General features: G+C 44.4%; 1 protein-coding gene and 1 long non-coding RNA gene across 4 annotated transcripts in view; one reads left to right on the top strand and one right to left on the bottom strand.

The window, feature by feature from the left end:
* NOCT (nocturnin) overlaps positions 1-3,281 on the bottom strand; it is a 55,285-nt gene extending 52,004 nt beyond the window's left edge. Inside the window, exon 1 of one of the 3 annotated variants that reach the window (XM_065596398.1) lies at positions 3,239-3,281. The gene's annotated coding sequence lies outside the window, so the exon portion shown is untranslated. Of the gene's footprint in view, positions 1-2,901; positions 3,026-3,238 lie in introns of those variants that run through there. The other 2 variants (XM_065596395.1, XM_042850334.2) reach the window with 2 other exon arrangements.
* LOC135983641 (uncharacterized) overlaps positions 1-13,846 on the top strand; it is a 111,127-nt gene that overhangs the window by 31,145 nt on the left and 66,136 nt on the right. The window lies entirely within an intron of this gene.

Below are 13,846 nucleotides of genomic sequence, written 5' to 3'. Positions count from 1 at the left end.
ATGGAAGTTCTGGGCCCCCGGGACCAATGCTAACCCTTCCACGGCCAGGGTAACCCAGTTACTTTAAACACCCTCTCCCAGAACTCCACCCAAATGGTATGAAGCTTTACAGAGTGTTTACATGCCTCTGATAAATGTCAGAAATATCTATTTGGCTGCAGGCTTGTGTATGGCTCAAAGACTGTACTGTTGACTTTACTAGAGGGTCTCTTGACAGGGAATGAAGATCAGGGTTAAAATCCTGGCCCCACTGAAGTCAATTGTAGAATTATCAGCTGCTGTTGCTATGGTTGATTATGAGGTGGTATTGACTCAAATGTGGCAGGATTGTCTGTGAAGGGATCTCGCCTTGGGAAGTCTCTCCTCAGTTGGTTTGAATTAGCCCAAATCTGTTGACTTTCAAGCATGCTGCAAAGCTCTGTATTGTGTGTGTACGGCTAGGATTTGCGTACTGGAAGTTGAGGGGCTTTCTTTTTCTTTCTTGACTTTAGGGGAATTGTTTGTTTGCATAGGTATGTGTATTTCCGATATGTGACAATGCTTACAGCCAGATGCGGCGCCAGGGTTTTGCCGCCCTAGGCGGCAGCGCTCCTCCTCTGAGCATTCGGTGGCGGGGGTCCTTCCGCTCTATGTCTTCGGGGCACTTCGGCGGTGGGTCCCGGAGCGAGTGAAGGACCCGCCACCGAATTTCTGCTGAAGACCCGGAGCGGAAGGACCCTCCCGCTGCCGAATTTCCACCGAGGGCGGCAAAATGCCGACCCCCAAATCCTGCCGCCCTAGGCGACCACCTAGGGTCGCCTAGTGGAAGCGCCGGCCCTGCTTATAGCCCTGGATAGCTCTATTTCTATGTATGATTTGTATAAATCCTAATAAATGAAATCTAATGAGTAAAAAGGTTCTTCAAAATACAAACAGTTTGGGAGTGAGTATTAGGTGAAGGTTCAAAAGAAGAAGTGTGTCTGTTTTGAATTGCCTTTCCCTAATATCTCTTCAGGATCAGATACCATTTAAAAAAAAAACAAAAAAACTCTGACTGGCTAACTAGTGGGACAGAAGTTGCCTTGTTGCCCGGAGAGGTTCATGAATTATCTGCTTTTTGGAATCAGCTTTATGTTGTTTCTCTGGTATTCCACCACCTCCAGTGTGAATGATATAAACAAAGGGCTGAATTCTAACCCCAGCTACTCACATACAACTCCATTAATATCAAAACATGGAGATAACTGAATTTGCCCTTTCAGACCTTTGCTCTAATATTGACTTTGATTATCTGATCTCCTTTTCCTTCTCTGGATAAAATCAAACCTAATACTTTCCCACTCTTTCCCCCCTCCCTACCTCCAATCTCCCAACCCTTTCATCTTTCTTAGTATAATACTGGCCCCCAATTTCTTTTGTGCCCAAAATGGGCTCAGTGTTTGCCACATCCTGAAAAAATCAGAAGTAATGTTCCAGATGTAAAGATTCCTTCTTTTTCTATATTTTTAGCACATACTTTATCCCTTTCTGTAATTGGGCATACTGCACTCTCTGGATAACACCTACCCTCACTGCCTGCAGGCCAACTGGTACTGTATAACATTACTTTTCTGCTATCTGAATTTATGATTGACAGATGCGTTAGCACCTTTTGGCATCTGACACACACTTTGTCCTCAAACCATTTGTGCTATTCTGATAAACAATTTCATTCTTTTCTTCTCTTTAGACTCTGAAAACTTTTCCATGTGATGGAGCTGAAATGGAACAGAGGATTGCAAGAATATTTCTCCTCTGGAGTTGTATGGTTTGGTCTTTGACCTTGTAGTAGAAGGTGGTTGATAATGGATCACTTATCAAAAATTTATTGTGTAATTTGTTAGGGTGTTTTTTGTGTGTGTGGTTGGGGGGGGGCACAAGCTCTCTGTGAATGGCTAGTGCTTCCCAGGGTACATATTGTAAAGTATTATCAGATTTTGCAAGGGTTGCATTATCTTCACATTTTGGTTTTATACGGTTTTGATTTTATTAGATTAATTTTTGTATTGAGGTACATGTTGTTACAGATACTATACCTAGAGAAAAACACAAAGCATTTGACAGGAAAGGTTCTGTGACTATAGATACCAAGTCCTCATGGTTCCTATAAACGTGGATTTATTAGTGTGCAAAATAATGAATTTTAACTTCTGTAATATTTCAGTGTTTTTTATATTTGTGCCCAGGGCCAGTTTGGAATTTAGAAAATGTACTTTCAATTAAATGTTTGTGAGGCAGGTGGGTTTCACAACACACATGTTCTAATTTTTGATATTTCAATGTGAAAGCATCTGTTTGAAATAAATTTTGAAACTCAAAACTGCCAAAAAAAATTGAGGCTTGTGCTCAGAAATAGGATCCTGATGAGTGAATTTTGGAGGGAGGGGGAAAAAAATTCTGGAGGCCTACTTCAATCATTTCTATGAAATGCAAAATCTTCAAATGTCAACATTTCCCAATTTCATTAGGAATATTTTTCACAGGCCTGCATAGAATATAAGCAAATTCCTTCACCCTACTAGATATAAACACTTACGCTCTTTGCTTGAAAACTACAGTCCTTAGTGAAATTCATTTGTCATTCAGTTGTAATCTACCAAAAAGCTACTTTTCAATAAGGGCTTATTTCACTCTGCTCACATACCCTTCTGCACACAGCTGAAGCATGGAGCTCAATTCACTTAACACTATTAGGGGATATTGCTCTTTTAGAATGTGACTGAAGGAAGTTAGTGACTGGGCATAAAATGGAGGATCTTACACTGTGCATGAACCGTACCAGTTCTGTGCATAAACAAAGTACTTCAGCTTTCAGCATGGTCAGTTGCTTAACCTTTCAAACACACGTGCACACAGAAAGGGAAAGAAAATCCGGAAACTTACCCAGTAGCTTACTTTTTGATTCTCTGTTTACTTAAGCTTATCTCTTATAGTATATTGTGTACAGCAACTTTATAGTCCGATACAAGCCCAGCAGTCTGCCCCAGTGCTCACTAGAAGCTCAATCTTGCAAGGTGCTGAGCACTCCTGGCTTGATCCAGCAAAGCACTTAAGCCTCTGCTTAACACACGAGTAATCCTAATAACTTCAGTGCTTAGCACCTTGCAGGATTGAGCCTGGGAGCTCTGTGTGTAGTCTTATTTTTAGACAAAGCTAGATAACAGGCCTGGGCCGCAGAATATGCAAAAGAGAGAGAACCGGTTCTTCAGATTCTACTTGCCTGGATTCCATTGTGTTTCCACTATTCCCAACATCCTGCTGTTGTCCCCTGTGAAATGAAAAAATAACATGGAAAATACGGGAAACTTTTTCCCTGAATTGCAGATGGTCTTACTGAAAATAATGTCTAAAATGTTTCTTCCCTTGATCTGAAAAATAAAATGAAGTAAATGTTTCTGTGACACAGTAAGAGCGCTGGTATGAGAAAATGTCTCAAGAGACCTTGATGCATTCTCAGGCATCAGCCTGAGGCATTTTACGCACTGTGGCAGCAGTTTTTGCAATACCTCTAACTAGTCTTTATGCCCTTAGAGGATCCAATCTTGCAAACACTTATGCAGGGAATAACTTTGTTCACGAGTAGCTGCATTGAGTGAACTTAGTAGAATTGCTTACGTAAGCAATGTCGCTTCTGTGTATCAGTGTTTGCAGGATCAGGCCCACTATGGGGTGAAATGGAATCTTTTGATACGTGTACATGCACACACAAATAAATCTCCATGGTGTAGCAGCTACAACCATCTCAACTGACTTAGTCATTGGACATCACAGATGTCAAACAAAACCTGTGGGCTTTTTAAAAGTTTGTTTTGGATGGGATAAATGATTAAAAAAAACCCCACTCTTAACTTGTTTCCCTCCATGGGGCCAGCTGTGTCTATGCATCTCCAGGAAACCATTATCAAATACACCTGCCCCAGGATAATTTATTTTCCTTTCTTCCTCCCTAGGGTGAGCAGATAGCAAGTGTAAAAAATCAGGACAAGGGGTGGGGAGTAATAGATGCTTATATAAGAAAAAGCCCCCAAAATCGGCCTTCCCTACAAAATCGGGACATCTGGTCACCCTATTCCTCCCAGTTAGTTCTATCAGTTTGGTACATTCTACCTTCGATCCATGTGTCCTCAGGCCCAGACAATGCACCTATAATTGGATTGCCCTTTGCCTGGTCAGATGTTCTGGAGTCTGCAATGCTTCCCTACCTCAAAAAACTTGTTCACTTATACTTTACAGTGTGCTGAATCTAGGACGCACCAGGATTCCTGAGCAGAGAATAAAGGCAATGGTGGATAGGAACAGTGGCAGGACCCTATAGAGAGTGGGATTAAAAATTGGATTGGATGGGATGAGATGAATGGCATGTGACAACAATTGACTCAGGTAATTATTTTTTAAAATATTTTGCACTTGAATAGTGCTTAATCCCCCAATCTCCAACTTTCACAACACTTCTCTGGGGAGAGATATTAATATTACCCATTTGATACATGGGCACAGATTAAAAGTACCTTGCTTAAGGTCTCAGAGGTAGAACTGGGCATAGAAGCTATAAGACCTGACACACTCCCCTGCTCTGCTTATTTGACCATGCATGGGGGAAAGAAAGGGCAGCTGAGCAGAAAGAGGGATGTACCTTAGATTGATTCCAAAGTACATTAGCCATGAGTTCAAGTTGGATCATCTGATGGGAGAATTAGAGATGAATTATGCTAGGTTCAGTTTTTGGAGAGACAGCTCATGAATGTAAGTAGGTCCACAGGATGGTTAGAAGAGACCAGATGGAATGCACCTCTATTTCATGGTAGGTGAAAGGCAGTAAATAGAAAGCCCAAGAACTAAGATTGGGTCTTTAGTTTGACTTTGTCTCCCAGGTTTCTTGAGGGGAAGGGGTACACCGTGTCGGGGGTGGGAATTTCAGCTTCAGAAATTCATTAGGGTGTAAGGTTTTGGTGACCTGTGTAGCAACGTGGGGTCTTGTTTTTCCAGGGCGTCCACACCACTCACTCCTAGCCTAGGGCCAGACTATCCCCTCCAGTTCCCAGTCTGTGGTCCTATCTGTCTGGTAATAAAAGATTGACAGAAATTGAATTCTCTAACTCTGCCTTAAATTGTGCTTTGGTTCCACCTCCCTGTGCACATCTGTGTGCACGTGCACATGCTCGAGAGAGATCACCAGACAGCAACGCGTCACAAACAGGGGTGTGTGTGGATTCTCCACAGACTGGGAGGGGCTGCAAAATAGGATGGAGGTAGATGAGGATTTTGTGTGTACCTGGAGATTAGGATCTGGTCATAGGGTGAGGGAAAGGACAGGTGGGGCCCTATGTATGTTCCTTCACATGGAGCCCATAAAACCTAGAGCTAGCTATGGCTAGCTTATTATCAGGAATAAAGTACAGTAGTTCTAACTTAGTGTTTTAAATGGTGAAACAAGATGTATCTCTGGCTGTGATCGCTGCTATTTTTAACCCAGAATCTCTAAAAACGAAATTTAGAAACAAACACTTTTTTTTTTATCCTGGTAAATTCAGTAAACTGAACTGAGTTGGTATTTGAAGTGGCAGCCAATTGGAGCCTGGGATTTGGGTAACATTACTTACCAGCTCCCAAGAATAGCTTCACTGTTTGATAATTGGATAGTAGCTTTCCATTCTGATTGGCCAGGAATGTCCACTGCTAGTACAAGAGGAAAATAATCAGTCATGTTACTAGCTTTTGTCTTGGCAAAGGTATTTAGATTTCAGCCAGCTGGTTAGCTGCCTGAAGGCCACCTGCTTGACTGAAAAAGAGAGAATCAGTTCCTTTCTTTTTGCAAAGGAAAGGGAGGGAATATTGACTTGTGTGATCATTTCAGGTGGATGATTAAATTTGGCCTTTCAGGCCCCAGATGAAAATTCAATTCAGATGACTAGTTTTCTTTTCATACACTGTTGAGCAATCCTGTGTTCTGCCATCACTAATGTTCCCGATGTTGATGGTCCTTTCACTTTAACAAAGCACAGAATACTCAACCTGCTCTCTATTTCTTATACCTTTGGGCTACTGAAACATAATGAGGAGACTGTGCTCATTTAAGTTAAGGACACGGCATCTGCACTTATCAGACTGTCTTGTGTACTCCATAAAGTAATACACTGATGTTGTACTGGGTGAATTGTCAAGTCAGAATTGTCATAACTATTCTGCTGACTTAGTGGTTTTCAAATATACCGTTCTGAGCTGCCTGTGTCTTGAACATATATTTCATGGGAAAAAAAATTGCCCTGAACTTTGTGTTGTAACTAACTGCATAAATTATAGAACTGCAGGATAATACCCTCTATATACAGGTGCAGATGAAGTAGAGCATAAGCAAGGAAAGGCAGGCAAGTGGAATGCTTAGAGTATTCTTGTTGTGTTTGTCACATGTATGCTGAGGATGCCTAAATAGCTAACTAGGGTAATTTTTCTCATGAATATGGATGGCAAAAACTAGCCTTTAGCAATCAGCTATGCATATATGTTCTCAATATTGCTTCATATAGCAGTATCTTGTATAGCTAGTATGCTATGAGCTAACAGATATTTGCCTTAATATGGGTGCTATTCGACATGAATTATTCTGAGTTCAACAGTATAATACTGAAGCTGGATGCATGGACCTCAGTGGCACTCAAAGCACTGGATTACTGTCTCACATGGGTTAAATACTGTCTCACACGGGTTAAATAGATAGTAAGGAATGGATAAATTTGTTGCTCTTATGCTTTTAACAAATAGGTTTCACTTAAGAAAGCTTCACAGTTGCAAGGGCAACTCATTTATCTGCGTTAATGAATGCAGGAAGTGCTTTCTGATGGCAGTTTTGAAATAACTGTATATTACTATAAGCAAGGTCTGAATGAACTCTCCCCTGACAGCTAGTTGGGGAGGGGGAGAGACTTCAGGAGCAAACTGTATTTACATGAACACCTACTCTGCATAAGTATCTAGCAGACAGGAACTCCAAGTGATCAACTTTGACTGGTGTTGGATTACAAATCACTTTAGTACTGAATGTAGGGGTAGTGAAATATTGTTATCAATGTTGTTGTCTTTATTGTCTGAGTAAAGCGGAGCAGAACTGTATTTAATTTGTCGCAAATGAGGGAGTCTCCCTCAGTTGAAAGGACCTCATTAAGCCAGGGGCTTGAATGTCAAACCCCTGTGAAAGCAGAGAGAGGTGGGAATAGGTGTGCCAGCCAGGAGATGTAGACTCTCCCTAAGGGTCCCTGGTCTGGTTTAACCTGTTCCTCCCCCCAGCTCAAAGATAGAGCTAAATAGGGTCCACTAGGAGCCTTTTTTATTTTAAGTGCTTAAAAGAGCTGACAATCATTTGTGGTGGGACAGCATCTCTGCTCAGCCTCAGAGCTGAAAATCAGTAAAAGCTGGGTGGAACCTCAAGATTCTAACCTGCAGAGGTCACAGCAGAGAGGCAGAAGGCAGCCAGTGGAACGGAACGAGTGGCTGGTGGGGGGCCAGACAGAGCAAGTGTTCAGATAGCAGAGTAAGCAAGGTGCTTTCTTCCCTGGGTGGGAGGTGAACTCACACACATGCACCTCTGAGCCCTGGGTCCTCACTGACCAAGGACAACCACTGTGAGTGGGGTGGGGTGAGGGAGCAGAGCAGGGCACAGTAAAGGAACTTTTGGTTGGAGAGCTCAAGAACATGAGGCAGAAGGCACTGCCCCATGCACTCTGGGGTGGGTGTCCTGCTCACAGTTTTATGATTATGACTCCTGCTTGTGGTATTTTCCCTAATCAATGTCAGGTGACTTCCCTCCTTTCATTAAAAGTTTCTTTTCTACACTCAGACTTTGTGTTTGCAAGTGTGGACATATTGCCTCTCAGAGGTGCCCGGGGCGGTGTGTAATTTTTCCAGGTTACTGGGCAGGGGTTCGAGCTGGTTCTGTGTTGTATTGTTGAAAAGGAACCCCTAGATATTGAACTCAGCACTGGTTGCTGCTGGCTCCACCTGGCAGAAGGGTTACATTACAAAAGGTTCTGTATGGTACATAGGAGAAACTACTTGAGTGTATCTAAAGAGCAGTTTGTACTGTGCTATCCAGCAAGTAGCACTAGGAAGTGAGCTTCTGACTGCTAAAGATATCCTGTTGGATGGTTCAATGGAGTTAAATAGATGGAACAGATATAGATAATAGGATTAGGAAACAAGATACAGATAAACTAACACACTGTAAAGCCAAGACATTTGTACATAGCAAAAAGAAGTTGTCCGCATTATAAATGTTGTCTTAAAGGAAACCAAACCACACACCCCTCCTCTTCCCAGAGGGCTAGATTATGTCTTTAAGCACAGCCCTGAACAAAGGATGCTCTGTAAACTCCACCACTCATGAGTGAGTCCTTTAGAGCTGGAACAGGCTTCTAACTGAGTTCCCAAACTGAAGCAAGATTCTCAGGGGTGGAGTAGGCTTTAAAGTTCTTAGCCCCAACCCCTAATAGGTGCTGGCCAATCAGCCATCTCCACCTGACTCATCTGAGTCTCACAGATAGAAGAAAACACTGCAGCCTCTCCCAGATCCAACCAACACATCACCCCAATGTAAAAATACCTACAACTCTAGTTCAGGATAAAAGCAACTAAAGGAATAGAGACACTAACCCTGCAGTGCATGCCTCACAGCAGCTGGGTTCTTACTTTCAGTCTCTCGCTGGGACTCTGTAAAGAACTTCAGCCAAGATAACACACATTACTGTTTGACCCTTTGACAAACCAAGCTCCTCGTGCTCCATGCTCTCAGATTACTCCATTACATGCACTTTTTTATATTTTCAGTATGAACATGTCACACACCTCTCTCTGCATATGTGTCTAACTGGTGGAATGAATAATCAAAATGGAGGAAACAAAACCAAGTTTAAGAAAATACAAAATTATATTGAATTCTCACTGTGAGCCTATGCAAAGTGGGTGTAAAATGTGGCTGAATCAGAACGGTAGCATTTTATACCTATCCACTTTCTACAGGTGTAGATAACTACACAAGGGCCAAGAGAGTAGGGGGAAGCAAGCTCTGTATCTTTAATGAAAAGTAAAGTTATTTCCCTCTTTTTTAAAGTTCAGCCATTGACTAGGCTCCGGGTTTGGAGCAAATCTAGATCCAAAAGAAGAGAGAACCCAAGGTTATGGTAGACAAGATGGATTAATTTAATATAGGACAACAGACCTCTTTCATGTTACTGAAGTTGCCACAAAGATTGCCACAATTTGTTGCTTTGCATGATGGATTACCTAGTATGCTATGATTTCCTGCCACCATCCAACACAAGACTTTAATTAAAAAGCAACAGAGAGTCCTGTGGCACCTTTAAGACTAACAGATGTATTGGAGCATAAGCTTTCGTGGGTGAATGCCCACTTCGTCGGATGCATTCACCCACGAAAGCTTGTGCTCCAATACATCTGTTAGTCTTAAAGGTGCCACAGGACTCTGTCTGGATCTGTAAAAAGCAACAAACATGGCTACCCCTCTGATACAAGACTTTAATTGTTACTGAATAACTTAAGGCATACATCGGGGTCGGCAACTGATGGCATGCGTGCCAAAGACGGCACGCGTGGCGATTTTTTAATGGCACGCTGCTGCCTGCCGGGATCCCGGTCGCCGGCCCTGCTAAGCCCACTGCCGAACCCAGGCCGACAGCGGGCTGGGCGGGGCCGGGACCATTAAAAATCCTGGCCCACCCAGCCTGCTCTTCTCCGCCCCGCACCCACCGCTCTCTCCTGCGGAGGTAGGGGGCAGAAGCTTGGTCCTGCCGGCTGCTGCTGCAGGGCAGCCTCCACCGGCAGCCAAGCTCCCTCCTCCCCTGCCTCTTCCCCCAGCGTTCAGGGGTCCTGCCCCTCCTCCTCTCCCTCCCTGCGGCTGAACAGCTGATGGCCCTGGAGAGGGAGGGGGAGAAGTGGAGCTGGAACCGCAGCCGCAGTGTGCTCACTGCTCCGGAGAAGAGGCAGGGACGGGGCCTTGGGGAAGGAGGGTGGAATCAGGGCATATCCCCTCCAGTCCCTTGCCATGAGCTGCTTAGGGCAGGGGGCTGGGGGCATCCCCATGACTCCAGCCCACACCCCAACCCCCTGCCCTGACTCCTGAAACCCCCACAACCCCAGGCCCCTGCCCTGACTCTTGCACCCCCCACATCCCTACCCCCACCCTGAGCACCAAACGGAAGCTCCTGCACCTCCCCCCCCATTCCCACCTGCACCCCTCACACCAAATGGGAGCTGCCCAGGTAAGCGCTCCACACCCAAACCTCCTGCCCCAACCCTGAGCCCCCTGCCCTCATTCTAGCTCCTGGCCAGACCCTACACCCCAACTCCCAGCCTGCTACTTCACCCCCAGCCCTGTGCTCAGTGCACTCCCACCCTCAGCTCAGTGCAGAGAGAGAGGAAGAGAATGGGCTAAAACCAGGGAGAAGGTAGGTACCCACTGTATGTGGGCAGGGCTGGGAACCCAGACTGGCAGAGGGCTGAGCGGGGCTGGCAGCCGGGACTCTGGCTGGCAGGAGCTGGTGGTTGGAACCCTAGACCGACAGTGGGCTGAGCGGCAGCAGACTGAGCCTCTCAGCCCACTGCCAGTCTGGGGTCCTGGTCGCCGGTCTGGGGTCCTGGCCACCGGTCCCACTCAACCCGCTGCCGGTCTGGGGTTCTGGCTGCCGGCCCCTTGCCAGCCGGGGTCCCGGCCGCAGGGCCCACTCAGCCTGCTGCCGGCCTAGGTGAATGGAATCCCGGGCCGGCGGCATAAAATCAGCATTTTAATTTAATTTTAAATGAAGCTTCTTAAACATTTTGAAAACCTTGTTTACTTTACATATGACAATAGTTTAGTTATATAATATATAGACTTATAGAGAGAGACCTTCTAAAACATTAAAATGTATTACTGGCATGTGAAACCTTAAATTAAAGTGAATAAATGAAGACTCGGCACACCACTTCTGAAAGGTTGTCGACCCCTGGCATACATAATTAGCTAGGCTACAATCAGTTCTTGCAAGAGATTTTTTTAGTTGGAACAAATACTCCAAAGTTAGTTTTTAGGGCTGCTTGCTATAGTGAGCAAATGTCCTCTAGTGGGAGGTCTGCCACATCTCTTCTGGATAATACTGTAGATTGAATTCTACTGCCATGAGGAGATGATCATCATATAAGTATACTGCAGAACCATGTCATACGAATTGGTAGAAAAGAGCAACTGAAATCTAGTCATGATGAGTTACAGAACAAGCAACATTGTTTCCCAGGCTTGGTCCACACTGGGGTGAGGGATCGATCTAGGAAACGCAACTTCAGCTATGAGAATAGCGTAGCTGAAGTCGACGTTTCCTAGATCGAACTAAGTTTACTTACTGCGGGTCCACGCGACGCAGGCAAGCTCCCCAGTCGACAGCGCTTCCTCCTCTCGGCGAGCAGGAGTTCCGCAGTCGACGGTGGAGCGCTTCTGGGATCGATTTATCGCGTCCAGATGAGACGCGATAAATCGATCCCAGAAGATCGAGCTCTACCCACCGAATTAGGCAGGTATTGTGGACCTAGCCCCAGTGGCAGAACTAATCTAACACCAGAGGAAAAAATGCAACACAAGCAGTCAAAGTACTACAACAATGAATTCATATTCAGTGCAGCTAAAATGCAAGCCCCTTTATGAAAACTATTACTGAGTACTGGTGCACAAATTCTTCATTAATTTCTTCCTTTCTCATCACTAATACAATAAGGGCTGGCATGTCACTAGTGCACTGTTATCTTTATAAACTAGGAAAAAGTCCTACTGCCTTCTGGATACTCCAAAAACCCCTTTGTATTTCCCCCTGCCTGTATGGAGGGCCAGCATAACAGCATTGTTACTCCTGTTGGTTCTGATGATGACCTCTTAGATTCCAGCAGTAAGACCTCATAAGTCTTCAAATGTTTGCACAAGAGAAGAGAAGAGAAGCTTTATAATTAAGTTTCCTGAGATTCCCCCAACTCCTATTGTAGGCCTTTCAGCTTTGGTTAAAACATTCAGCTGTCCTAACCTGGAGAGCGAGATTGGGGAAAGGGTGAGTGTTTTTTGCTTTGGAAGATCACATAATTAGTTGAATACAGGTTCCTAAAGAGAGAAGCTGTGGTGAGAATATCGGTTAGATATGATTTAAGTTACGGAAATAATGGTTTGCTTTCTGCTAAAAAGGCTGTTGTTTTACTTTCCTTGCTTTTAGTTAAGTGTCATTTCTTTGTTTTGTTAATCCTTTTAGAAAGCCTGCTTCATTCTTATTATGACTCATTCTTTATTCAGCCTGTCTTGCAAATAATATCTGACCTGTTTTTAGCCTTTCCCTGGGGGTGGCTTTGTTAATCTCCATCCCAGATTGAGGCCAGGGCCTGGCACAAGTGCATGAGGGGGAAAGGGCATGAGGAACTTTTCCCCTCATGCAGTGCCGGTCACAATCACAGTGCCTGCACACTTTTCAGCACAGGGACTGCTCTCTCCTAGTTCCTCAGTGAGCACTAGTTACCGCAAAGAGGGGCTGGTAGAAGATGGGCCATGATGACCTTCTGTGCCAGATCCCCAGTCCCCCCTAGTGCTCCTACTGGGATGGTGATAGTTGGTGGTGAAGGTCACATTAGAGGCTTGAACCCATAACATGGGAAGGTGTGCATGAGGAAATCTCAATCTAACATGGTCACCTAATTTAACTTAAACCAGCTTTCTATAGAAGGAAGAGAAGAAGCCCCAAGACAAGAAAAATAAGGGTAAATTGGGCAATTGTTCTAGCTCTGATTAAACCCTCTGAAAGAAAATCCACTGATCTTCTCTGTGGCAATAAGGTAGCATGGATGTATGGGAAGAGTGACTGAGAGCCAGGTCAGGGAATAGGATCAGGTGATAAGTCTTGGTTGCTGTTAACCTGAGGGGTTCTTTCTCACTAAAATAGTTCTTCAGATTAATCTGGGTTTTGTTTACTATGTTCACGGAGAAAGTAATATTTTTGGGATTTCTGATCAGCAGGCAGTTGCATTTTATTCCTAGTATAGCGCACAGTACATGTATCTTCTACCTCTAGCCTGACAGGTCATATTGAGATAAGAATGATGGATGCTGCAGTTTCTGCATTTGAGGAAGACCATAAGGTACCAATCTCAAGATTGTCATGATGAGACAGGCTTAATTCTCTGCCCTCTTCTCATTACAGTTTGCAGCACCAGAATGCATGTAGTGCTCTTGTTGCAATCTTTGTCACAGGAACATGTGATGAGAGAGAGAGAAAAAAATAACCTAACCAACCCCCCTCCGTCCCCCCAAAAAAGCACTGACAAATGTTGCAATAAGTTAATTAGTCCTTGTGGTCAAAATATTAATGCAAGCAGAAAATGTCAAAAACAGGAAGGAAAGGTCCTTTTCCATGTTGAAGTTTCTGTAGAGAGTGGAAGAATGGTATCCGATAGACATATTTTGCCATACTAATTAAATTAAACAATGTAGGGCCAGATTGTGAAGGGAAAGCCACTTGCTGGGTTGGCTGCAGTGGGAACTCCTGGAAATATTGGAGTTCTCAGTTGCCCCTGTGTAAATTAAAAGTAACTCCATTTACTTAATGCAGATATGCTCATCTACATCTGGAGAGCAGAATCTGTGCGTAGAGAAGGCACAGTGCCTCTTGGAGTGGAAGTGGAGCATGGCTGCTCCTGCTTCTTTGAAAATTTGTAACCTGCTTTCTGTGCTGGCCCACCTCCGCTGTCTGATGTGGAAGGTGGTGGGGCTACCATAGCCTGCCCTCTGTCAGAAGGGTTGTTTCCACCACTGTGGGGC

Source organism: Chrysemys picta, chromosome 5 (genome assembly GCF_011386835.1).
Source record: "Chrysemys picta bellii isolate R12L10 chromosome 5, ASM1138683v2, whole genome shotgun sequence".
Classification (NCBI taxonomy): Eukaryota; Metazoa; Chordata; order Testudines; family Emydidae; genus Chrysemys; species Chrysemys picta.
This window is presented reverse-complemented; position numbering and strand designations above follow the sequence as displayed.